The sequence below is a fragment of the Panthera tigris genome, chromosome F3, assembly GCF_018350195.1.
Source record: "Panthera tigris isolate Pti1 chromosome F3, P.tigris_Pti1_mat1.1, whole genome shotgun sequence".
Taxonomy (NCBI): Eukaryota; Metazoa; Chordata; class Mammalia; order Carnivora; family Felidae; genus Panthera; species Panthera tigris.
The window spans coordinates 52,317,068-52,329,131 of NC_056678.1; the positions used below are offsets into that span (position 1 = coordinate 52,317,068).

Sequence of the window (12,064 nt, forward strand, 5' to 3'; positions counted from 1 at the left end):
GAGAAAGAGAGAGAGAGTACATGCGCCCAAGTTGGGGAGGGGCAGAGAGGGAGAAAGAGAGAATCCACGCCATCAGCACAGAGCCCGATGTGGGATTTGAACCCACAAAGCACAAGATCATGACCTGAGCTGAAACTGAGAGTCAGAAGCTTAACCAACTGAGCCACCCAGGTGCCCCAGCTCATGGAATTCTATAGCAAAGCAAGAATGTATATGTAAAGTCTTATAAAAACATCCTAAAGAATATTTTTAAAAATATAATTAAAAAATAATTAACACACAAAAAAGGCAGCAATAAAGAAAGAAAGAAAATACAGGGCAAATACAAAAGAAAAAAAAAAACAGTATCAAAGACTTAGGCCTATTCATATATTAATTTTTGGGAGTTTTTCTTTTAGGAGCTTAAGTGTGGCATTCTTTATGTGTATCTGGCTTAATATGTGAGTTGATTTCTACCACCCACTTTGGAAATTTCTTCATCAGTATCTCTACAATGACCGATTGTATCCTATTATAACTCTTCTCTTGTGCAACAATATTTATATTTTTGTTAGTATTTTCACTCTGTTCTATGTATCTCATATGATCTCTTCTGTATTTTACACATTGTCTCTCTATTATTCAGTCTGAGTATTTCTCAATCTATTTTTCAGTTCATTATCTCTTATTTGCCATTAAATCTATCACACTCATAGTTTATTTGATGTTTTTAAAATTCTTATTTGCTTCATCTTTATAATGTCTGCCAATATTTTCCTTGTTCTTACATCCTTAGATTTATTTATCATAGTTAATTTGAAGTCCGTGTTTGAAAATCCCTTTAAAATATCTCTGGTCACTTTATATTTTGAATTTTTCTTTTTAAAAAAGTTCTGTGTTCTGATAAAATTGTTTTTTTTTTTTTTTTTTTACACTGACTTGTAGACATATGTATATATGAGATTTTTGCTGTCATTGTCCTTCAGGGAATATTTATGGTTCCTTGGGGCAGGCTGCTATTCTCTGCCTACAAGCAATCCCGTATCACTTTTCCCACATGGAGACTATGATCACGTGAAACCAGGCTTTAGCCTTTTGTGACTGAGTGATCTATTTATGCTTCACCTTTCATTCCAATGTGGATCTTTCAGATTCTCAATCAATAGCTTGGGAAATTTACAGTCTTCATTTCAAGTGGGCTCTCAAACTCCCATGAAACTGCAAAATCTTTGCTCAGCTCTTCAGCCTACTGCCACCGGTTTCCCTTTCTGAATCAGCAATCATTTCAAAAGAAAAAGTGGCCCCAAACACCCATGTCATCACTCTGTACTTTCCTCCAATCTAAGATTACAACCCCCCAAATTTTCACTGTCTTTGTAGCTTCCCATTGCCGTCATACAGAATATTTTCATATTTTGTCAGATTTTTAAAAGGAAAAGTTAATCATAACTTCATGTGATTTTTAGAATGACCTTCCCTTTCGTCTTGCCTTCTTAGTTTGTTAAGGTTTCTTAATGGCCAGAGGGTATTAGTTTTCATATACTGTGATCTTTGATTTTTAAACTGTTAAGCTTTACTTTAAAAAGTAAAAGAAAAAAAGTAGGTCGTCAGAGCTAAAGATGAGAATGGGTATTCAGAGTGTATTTAAAAGGTGTCTAATAGACTGGAATACCTAATAATGCAAATATACATTCAAAGACTATAATATAATAACAAGGCTGAACTGAAATTAAAGGACATGTTCTCCAGAATTTGAAGGGAAAAAATCATGGAAAAATCAATAACTTTAACATTAGCATTCATTCAATGGGAAGTGATTCATAACTAATTCATTTCACCATCTCATCTATATTTCACTGATGTGAACAAATAGAAATGTATGGTTTGTAATAAATAAGTTATGGATATGCTTTATGTTTAATATATGTAACCTTGATTTAATACAGTTTCTCAGAGATCCAATAATGCTGACTTATATGATTTATAACTTTTTTCTAACATTTTGTGTTCAAAAGGTAATTCTGCTAACTCTCAATTTCTCAGTATAACCCAGAGATTATTCATTTATTAATAAATTTTGTGAAATTCCTTCACCAGGGTAGTTGACACAGATTGTTTCCAGATAGAACATATTCCTCATTAATCCCTTCACAGCAAAATATCTCTTTTTTACCTATATTTCTGTCCAAATATCTAAATAAGTAAAGCAATACACCCTTAAAACCAATAACAGATGGTATAAACTTCCTGGACAATAAAACCACAATTGTAGATTTTTTAAGTACATAGTTTCTTACTGTCCTATTAAAATTTTTCTAGTATATACAGAATTAAGAGAACAGGAGAGAGGAGCAAATTCAGAATGAGAGAGTGAAACAGAAAGAAGGAAAGAAACAGAAAGAGACAGAGAAAATATTCTGATGAAAAAAGTGAAGATTTAAAGTTGGTTTAAGTTGACCTAAGTTGATTAAATGTTAAATGTCAATTTGGTTATGTTTTTAAGTGGCATATTTTGTGCTTTTGTTTTTTTTAATTTTTATATGCAATGATTTGTTTTTGTTCATTTTTTTAAAAGTGAGCTCTATGCTCAATGTGGGACTCAATCTCAAAACCCTGAGATCAAGAGTCTCATGCTCTACCGACTGAGCCAACTAGGCACACTTGTTCTATTTTCTTTATAGAAAATAAAGGTAGCATAGGTGTATGCTTTGGGATCCTGGTGGGAAGAAGGAAGTACTGATGTTTTGTGCTGCTTTTAGGTGAACTGATGGGATGAATGAGTGATAGAATACTATCTCAGTCCATTTGGGCTGTTAGAACAAAAATATCAAACACTGGGTAGCTTAAACAAAAAACTCTTATATCTTACAATTCTGAAGGTTACAAGTCCAAGATCAAGTTGCAGACAGATTCATGTCTGGGAAGGGTCTGTTTTCTGGTTCATAAGTGGCCTTCTTCTCATGGTGTCTTCACATGGTAGAAGGTACAAGGGAGTTCTCTGGGGTCTTTTATAAGAGTACTAATCCATTTATGAGGATTCTGCCCTCATGATCTGATCACCTCCCAAGGTCCCTACCTCCAAATATCATCACACTGGGGATTAGGTTTCAACATATGAATTTTAGGGGACCACAGTCTTTATAATTCTGCCCTGGCTCCCCAAAACTCATGTCCTTGTCACATGCAAAATAAGTCCATTCCATCTCAATAACACCAAAAGTTTTAACTCATCCCAGCATCAACTCAAAAGTCTAAAGTATAAAATCTCATCAAAATCAGATACAGGTGAGACTGTGTATATAATTCATCCTGAGGCAAATTGCTATCCAGATGTGAACCTTGTAAAGCCAAACAAATTACAAGCTTCCAAAATATAATGGTGGGACATACGTAAGATAAACATTTCCATTCCAAGAGGGAGTAACAAAAATGAAGAAAGAGGTAACAGGTTCTAAGTAAGTCTCAAACCTAATGCTGAAAAATAACAATAAACCTTAAAACTCAAGAATGATAACCTTTGGCTTACTGCTCAGTCTTCATAGTCTCCTGGGGTGGCAATGTCACTCCCTGGGCTCAGGGGGAGAACCCTGTAGTGGCTCTCTACCTGGGTCCTACCAGTCTGACTGGTGGCTCCATCCTTTAAAATCCAGGTAAAGGTAGACATGTCCACTTGGGCTTTTACACACTGCTTGCTGGTGAGGACTGTGGCTAGAGGAAGCTACTGAATTTGCTTCCTGTGCACTCCTGAGTGGAGGCTATCATTGCACTAGAGCCTACCAAAACCATACCTGGGACAGTGAAGGAGCCTGGTGCCAGAGTGTGAAGGGAGCCTGCAAGGTTAGGTGGCACCTGGCACTGTGTGAACAGTGGGTCACAAAGGCACAGGTCCTCCTTTGAAACGACACTTCCTCCCAGGTCCTTACATTTTGGGCCTGTGATTAGTAAAACAGACCTGATGATCTCTGAATTGCCTTTGGAGTCATCCTTCCATGGTCCTGAACAATAGCTCTTGGTTTCTGGTGTGATGGCTGACCCACACGAATCTTCTCAAATGGCCAATTGGCCACAGCCCTTAGTGGTCTCATATTTTGTAATATGGATAGGCTGAGAACTTTCCTAAGTTTTAAGTTCTACTTCCTTTTTTTCTTAATTCCATCTTTAAGTCATTTCTCCCTTCACATAGTTTACTATAAGCAGTCAGAATCTTCAACGTTTTGCTTAAAAATAGCTTCAAATAACTATCCACTTCATTACTCACAAGTTCTACCTTCCACAAAACAATAGAACACAAACACAATTAAAGCTTCAGATGCTTTATAACAAGGTTTTTCTTACCTTCTGTTTCAATAACATGTTCCTCAGTTCTATCAGACCTCACCAGAATGGCCCTTACTACTCTTATATTTACCAACATTCTGTTCAGGATTACATGAATATTGTTCTTGTTTAATGCTTTATCTATAGCTCTTTTCTTTCTGAGCTGTAAGAGAATCACCTTCAAAGATATGCCCATGGCACTATAGGCATTTTTTATCATCACTTCAACACTCTTCCAGGCTCTACTCATTCTCCAGGATCAAAGCTGCTTTCAGATTTTTAAGTACTGGTTACAGAAGCACCTCACTTCTTAGAACCAATTTCTGTTTTAGTCCATTTGGGTTGCTGTAACAAAATTCTATAGACTGTATGGTTTAAAAAATATTTATATCTTAAATTTCTAGAAAATGGAAGTCAAAATCCAAGTTGCCCATATACTCAGTGTATGGTGAGGGCCATATCCTGATTCATAAAAGGCTGCATTCTTGCTGTATCCTCACCTAGCAGAAGAGACAAGGGAGCTCTCTGGAATCACTTTTAGAGGACACTAATCTCATTCATGAAATCTCCACCCTCATGATTTCCCAAAAGGCTCACCTCCAAATTTAACCAACCAACCTAATTTATTATGCATATGTATATTTTATTTTCCTTTATATGACTTTTTTTTTGAAAATTTCACTTTCAAAGGATCAGGTTCTTGCAAACAGAGCAGCTAATCTTTCCAAAAATAAAATCCAGTACATAGATTCCCAAAATTCACAAAACCAAAAGGAAATGTCTGGTTGTCAGCCAATAGCATTATGCTCAAGTCAGTTTCATATCACAGGGAAGAATCTATAACGAATTTCATAGGCAAACTCCAATTCTAAACATTACTAGAGACTATCATTGCTATTCCCAACTCTGTTGACAACTGTCTTTTTGCTGAGATGTACATGATAAATTTTCTGTGGCAACTTTTTTACTATCAAATAACACAATCTGACAACTATAAAGGTTTGAATTAACTTAGTATTTGGAAAATTTCAAACTTCATTATAATTATTTAAATGTAATTTGTTATAAATGCATTTACAAGAAACATGCCAAATGTAATATAATGACAACAAAAGAACTGCTAATAACCATTACTAAAAGCTTTCTCAGATGTATGTACAAGTACATAATTAAACTTAAATACCAGTGAAAATATTAGCTCCAATTCGCTATCAGACTTTCTGTGATAAAGGATAAAAATTAAATGTAAAAACTAAAATCAGGGTATCGTCGATTTTTCTGGAAGGTTGTTTCAAATGGATTCAAAATTGCCTGAACACTGGCAAGAATATAATAGGAATTCTCACTATAATACCTCAGAAAATTAAGTACACTGATAACGTGATATATATATTTTTAATTATTGTTCTGTGGAATAAACCTATTTTGGAGACTTGGAAAAATATTACCAAGAAATTTAAACAGGAAAGTCAAGTCCAGATGTACAAGTAAGAAATCTTTTTTCTACATATAACAAAATCACTAAGTTAAATCATAAATGACTTCCACTAAATATTAACACTCCAAAATTCACACAATATGAATTAAAATAGGTATAGCAGAAAGTGCTCTCTGAAGCATGTTCACATTCCTAAGATAAACAACGAAGTGTAGCCACCAAAAATTCAGATAGGCATAGGTGCAAACATTTGCATGCAAACTTTTATAAGACATAAGAAATTATTTGTTTTGATAATTTTATGCACTGCTTATATACATTTTAAAACAAGTACAACTGAAAACATTTTTTTAAATTTTTTTTTAACGTTTCATTTATTTTTGAGACAGGGAGAGACAGAGCATGAACAGGGGAGGGTCAGAGAGAGGGAGACACAGAATCTGAAATAGGCTCCAGGCTCTGAGCTGTCAGCACAGAGCGCAACGCGGGGCTCGAACCCACGGACCATGAGATCATGACCTGAGCCGAAGTCGGCCGCTTAACCGACTGAGCCACCCAGGTGCCCCCTTTTTTTTTTTTTTTTTTTAATTTTTAACATTTCTATATAAAAACCATAATAAACTCAAGTGAAATACTAAATAATAGTCTTACAAACTGATCTCTCAAGAGAATAAAAACTGAAGTACGGTATTCTAAGAAATGCCCTTATCTTGATCAATCATTTCTGTTTTAACTGAAAAGACATCTGCCAGCATATGTTCTGGAATTTCTGAACCTCTGACTTTAAAGGCATAACCAAGTATTATCCACTTTGGCCAAACTTTGTCTCAAGGTATACAGCTTCTTAGAAACTGCATAAGGTCCATATTGCCAGTGAATAAAAACCCATCATAAACCTGATGTAAAAACTGGCTCACCTCAAAAGGGGGTGTCAATGTCCCCCTTTCCCCATCTGTTAATACACATCTGCATCAACTCTCCAGTTAAATGAGCCACTCCCAGAAGGTAATCAACAGGGGTGATTTTTAGTTTCCAAGTCCCAAACTGCTTATCCTGTGCATCAAAGGAGGGGGTCTCATTTTCTTTTCCATATTATTCTGTGGTAAATATCAATTATTTAATTTCATCCATATTGGTAAGTGATCATGTTCTGATGAGGTGTTGAAAAGAGATAATGTCCACATATTCCTTCAGTCCTATAGCAACAGCTCTATGGAATTGATGCATGTCTTGTCCTGAGAGCTCTTGAGCTACTTGTAACACCTTTTGTCTAATACCATCCAATTTAATTTCCAAGTCAGTCAATATTTCTTCCATATCAGGAGAACTCGTAAGCCAATGGAGATGAAAAATTGTCCTTCTATGTTTAACAGTTATATCTCCATAAAGTTTCACAAGTCTCTCTTATTTGTCATGTTTTGCATCAAGTTTCTGCTGAAATGATTTGAAGGCCAATATCATAAGTGGAGGTGAATGAACATCCTTCCCTTCTCTTCTCTGGTTATGTGGGGAACTGTTATGCTTCCCTTTCCTGAACCTCCTGATCCTTCTTTGCTGCTCATGTTGGCATGGCCTACAGTGAGATGAGCAGAGACTGAGGGCCTTGGAGCCAGTGGAGTGTGTAAGGTGCTGGCTGGAGAGCCTGTTGAGTAGCCCTCTGCAGCAAGCCAAGACAACGCAATTTATTAATTTACTGGTGTAAATAACACACACACACACACACACACACACACACACACACACACTTGGCATAACTCCTAATGATATGCTGTATTCTTATGATGAATTTTGAAAACCAACCATATTAACTTTAGGAACAGTGGTAAATCTTGGTGTTCGGTTTTATGTTTAAAGACTAAAGGCTCTTGGTATTTAGTTTTATGTTTACTTGGCTAGGACTTATGTTGTGTTTAAATCTGCTCTAGCTGCAGATGTCAGAAACTAAAATTCCTTTTGCAGCTTTTGTCTCCTCTGTTGTCTTGGATTTTCCTTGAGACTCCTTTTTGAATAGGGTCTGAGTCTTACAATTCTTTTCAGCCTCAATTCCCAGGTAGCATATATAGAAGCCTGTTGATGTGGCAGTAAGATGTGGGGCAAGAGAAATGTTCTCTAGTGGTAAGATCAAATTGGGTCATTTTCTGGTATGTCTATGTCCTTGAACTGTGATCTTCACAGGTGCTACTTAGCCTTTTTCTTTCTCTTTCTTTTCTTCTTTCTCTTTCTTTCTTTCTTTCTTTCTTTCTTTCTTTCTTTCTTTCTTTCTTTCTTTCTTTCTTTCTTTCTTTCTTTCTTTCTTTCTTTCTTTCTTTCATTTTTTTTCCCCCACCTTAGGTGACACAGGAAGGCTGGGGCCTGGAGGGCGGGGGATGGGTATTTCCCTTACTTCACACCGGTAAAATAATTTCCATTATGGACATGCCTTTATTAAAGAGAGAGACTTCTCTGAGCATACTCAAAAATGATACTTTCCCTTATCCCTGTTGCGGAGGGATATTTCTCAGATCTTCACGGTGAGAACCTGGCAAGGCCCCTGGAGGAAAAACTACAAAAGTGCAGGAGATCCTTGGGGCGGATTTTCCTGAAGTTTTTATATCTCAAGATAGTCAACACTAGCCTCTAGCAATTAGTCAACTGTCCTTTATGACTACTAATGCTGACTCAAGTGGCTGTTTCTGCTTCTGATAAACTATAAGCTTTGCATCTGATGGCTTTCTTTCCAATTTCTCAGGGCAATGGTTTGCCCTGTGGCCTTGATCATCTGATGGATCTAAGAGAGTTGGTTTGTTTTTGTTTTTTTTTCTTCAGCTTTTTGTGTGTGTGAGAGAGGGAGAGGGAGAGAGAGAGGGAGAGAGAGGGAGAGAGAGAGAGAGAGCGAGCAGGAGCACAGGAGAGCGGCAGAGAGAGAGAGAGAATTTTTAAAAATTTTTTTATCATTTTATTTATTTTTGAGAGACAGAGCATGAATCGGGGAGGGACAGAGAGAGAGGGAGACACAGAATCTGAAGCAGGCTCCAGGCTCTGAGTTGTCAGCACAGAGCCTGATGTGGGGTTCGAACTCAGGAGCCGTGAGATCATGACCTGAACCAAAGTTGGACACATAAGCAACTGAGCCACTCAGGGGCCCTGAGAGAGAAAAACTTAACCAGGCTCCTCACCAAGCATGGAGTCTAATATAGGCTCATCTCATGACCGTGAATTCATGACCTGAGCAGAAATCAAGAGCCAGACAATCAACCAACTGAGACACCCAGGTGCCCCTGGGGTGATGTCTTAAGAATCACTGTAAAATTTATGAGTTTTAAGTATAATATCACTCACATTTATAATTATTGCCAGAAAACTAAAGAAGAATTTAAATCTGAAATTAAATAAATCAAGATAACTTATCCAAAAATGTTTATTAAAATTTTACCTGCAGATTTTATTCCAAAACAAACTTACATGATGGCATTTTATTTAAACTTTTGAAATAGGAAGAATGCTAATTACTGTGGTATTTTTAGTTACATTGGAAAAGGTAGTACAGTAACAATCAGAACAATGTTTTGATAACATTTTGAAGTAGTTATAAAATGTGTCAAACGTTTTCTGATATAAATTTGAATTTTTGAGAAACAATAAACTTTTTAAAGACAAATACATCATATAAAGATAAAAAGTATTATAAACTTTCTAAATACTGAAAACATATATTTTTATTTCCTATGTTTTTATTCTATATATGTATGAAATGACTTTGTATATTAGATGTCATCTAAAAAATTCTCAGTTTGTTATATTTTCTCCAATATCTTTACAGTGTTATTATGCTAGTACTACTGAGAAGGTGATCTTAATATAATTAGTGTTCTATGAAAATAAAGTGAGATTCACAGATTCAAAATTATTTTCCTTCTAACATCCAAGAGTATTTGTTGAGGGTTTTTATCATGAATGTTATAAAATGGATGTTATAGTTTGTTAAATGCTTTTTCTGCCTCTATTAAAATGATCATATGGTTCTCATCTTTTCTTTTATTAATTTGGTGTACCAGGTTGATTGATTTGTGAATAATGACCCATCTTTGCAACCAAAGAATAAATCCCTCTTGATCATGATGAATAATTCCTTTAATGTATTGTTGGATTCAGTTTGCTATTATTTTATTGAGTATTTTTGCATCCATGTTTATCAGTGATATTGACCTGTAGTTCTCTCTCATAGTGGAGTCGTTACCTGGTTTTGGTATCGGCATAATGCTGATCTCATAGAATAAACTGGAGGTTTTCCTTTCTTTTTTATTTTTTTGGAATAGTTTGAGAAGAATAGGTATTAACTCTTCTTTAAATGTTTAGTAGAATTCACCTATGAAGCCATCTGGCCCTGGACTTCTGCTTGTTGGGAGTTTTTTTGATTACTGATTCAATTTCTTTGTTGATTATTAGTCTTTTCAAGTTTTCTATTTATTCCTGTTTCAGTTTTGGTTCTTTATATGTTTCTAGGAATTTATCCATTTACACTAGGTTGTCCTTTTTGTTGGCATATAGTTTTTCAAAATATTATTATTATTGTTTGTATCTGTGGTATTGTTATTTCTCTTCTCTCATTTCTGATTCTACTGATTTGGGTCCTTTATCTTTTCTTTTTGGTAAGTCTGGCTAGAGGTCTACCAATTTTATTTCAAAGAACAAGCTCCTGGTTTCACTTATTTGTTCTACTGTTTTTGTTTTTGTTGTTTTAGTTTCTGTATCATTTATTTATGCTCAAATCTTTATTATTTCCTTACTTTTACTGGCTTTCAGCTTCATTTTTTTAGAGGGAACATATATCAACATAATAAAGTCCATATACGAAAAACCCACAGCTAATATCGTCCTCAATGGGGAAAAACTGAAGAGTTTTTTAGGAAGAGGACAAGGATGTCCACCTTAACCACTGTTATTTAACACAGTACTGGAAATTTCTAGCCACAACAATCAGACAACAAAGTCTGATGGCTGTCAACAAAAGACAAAGATTAGTTGGCCTGTCATTTTCAAATAGTTAAAGCTTAATTTCTTCCTTGCCAATTTGGATGCTTTTATTTCTTTTTGTTGTCTGATTGCTGTGGCTAGAAATTTCCAGTACTGTGTTAAATAACAGTGGTTAGAGTGGACATCCTTGTCCTCTTCCTGACCCTATGACCCAGCAACAGCACTGCTAGGGATTTACCCAAAGGATACAGGAATGCTGATGCATAGGGGCACTTGTACCCCAATGTTTATAGCAGCACTTTCAACAATAGCCAAATTATGGAAAGAGCCTAAATGTCCATCAACTGATGAAAGGATAAAGAAGTTGTGGTTGATATATACAATGAAATACTACTTGGCAATGAGAAAGAATGAAATATGGCCTTCTACAGCAATGTGGATGGAACTGGAGAGTGTTATGCTAAGTGAAATAAGTCATACAGAGAAAGATACCATATGTTTTCACTCTATGTTTCACTCTTCACTAAGTTTCACTGAGAAACTCAACAGAAGACCATGGGGGAGCGGAAGGGGGGAAAAAAGTTACAGAGAGGGAAGGAGGCAAACCATAAGAGACTCTTAAAAACTGAGAATAAACTGAGGGTTGATGGGGGGTGGGAGGGAGGGGAAAGTGGGTGATGGGCATTGAGGAGGGCACCTGTTGGGAGGAGCACTGGGTGTTGTATGGAAACTAATTTGCCAATAAATTTCATATTAAAATAAAATAAAATAAAATAAAATAAAATAAAATAAAATGCAAAAAAAAAGAAAGAAAAAGAGAAAAGAAAATGACATGACAGTCTATGTAGAAAACCCAAAGGACTCCAACAAAAGTTTGCTATAAGTGATACACAAATTCAGTAAATCCACAGGATACAAAATCAACATACAGAAATCTATTGCATTCTATATACTAATAATGAAGCAGCATAACAAGAAATTAATCAATCCCATTTACAATTGCATCAAAAACAACAGGGGCTTTGGGGGCTCGGTTGGTTAAGTGTCTGACTCTTGATCTCAGCCAAGCTCTTGATCTCAGGGTTGTGAGTTCAAGCCCTGCATCACTGGGCTCCATGCTGGGAGCAAAACTGACTTTAAAATGAGAGAGAGAGACAGAGAGAGATACCTAAGAACAAACCTAACCAAAGAGGTGAAAGACCTCTCTCTGAAAATTAAAAAAGACAGATGAAAAAAATTGAAGATGATGTAAAGAAATGGAAAACATATTCCATGCTCATGGGTGACAATAAAAGATATTGTTAAAATGTCTATACTACCCAAAGCAATCTACACATTCAATGTAATCACTATCAAAACATCAACAGCATTTTTCAC

At 35.7% G+C, this 12,064-nt stretch overlaps 2 pseudogenes; both read right to left on the reverse strand.

The window, feature by feature from the left end:
• The window catches only part of LOC122235765, a 95,647-nt pseudogene extending 91,155 nt beyond the window's left edge, over positions 1–4,492 (reverse strand).
• Positions 4,493–6,426: 1,934 nt separating this feature from the next.
• LOC102955059 lies at positions 6,427–7,473 on the reverse strand (annotated as a pseudogene).
• Between the last annotated feature and the right edge of the window lie 4,591 nt (positions 7,474–12,064).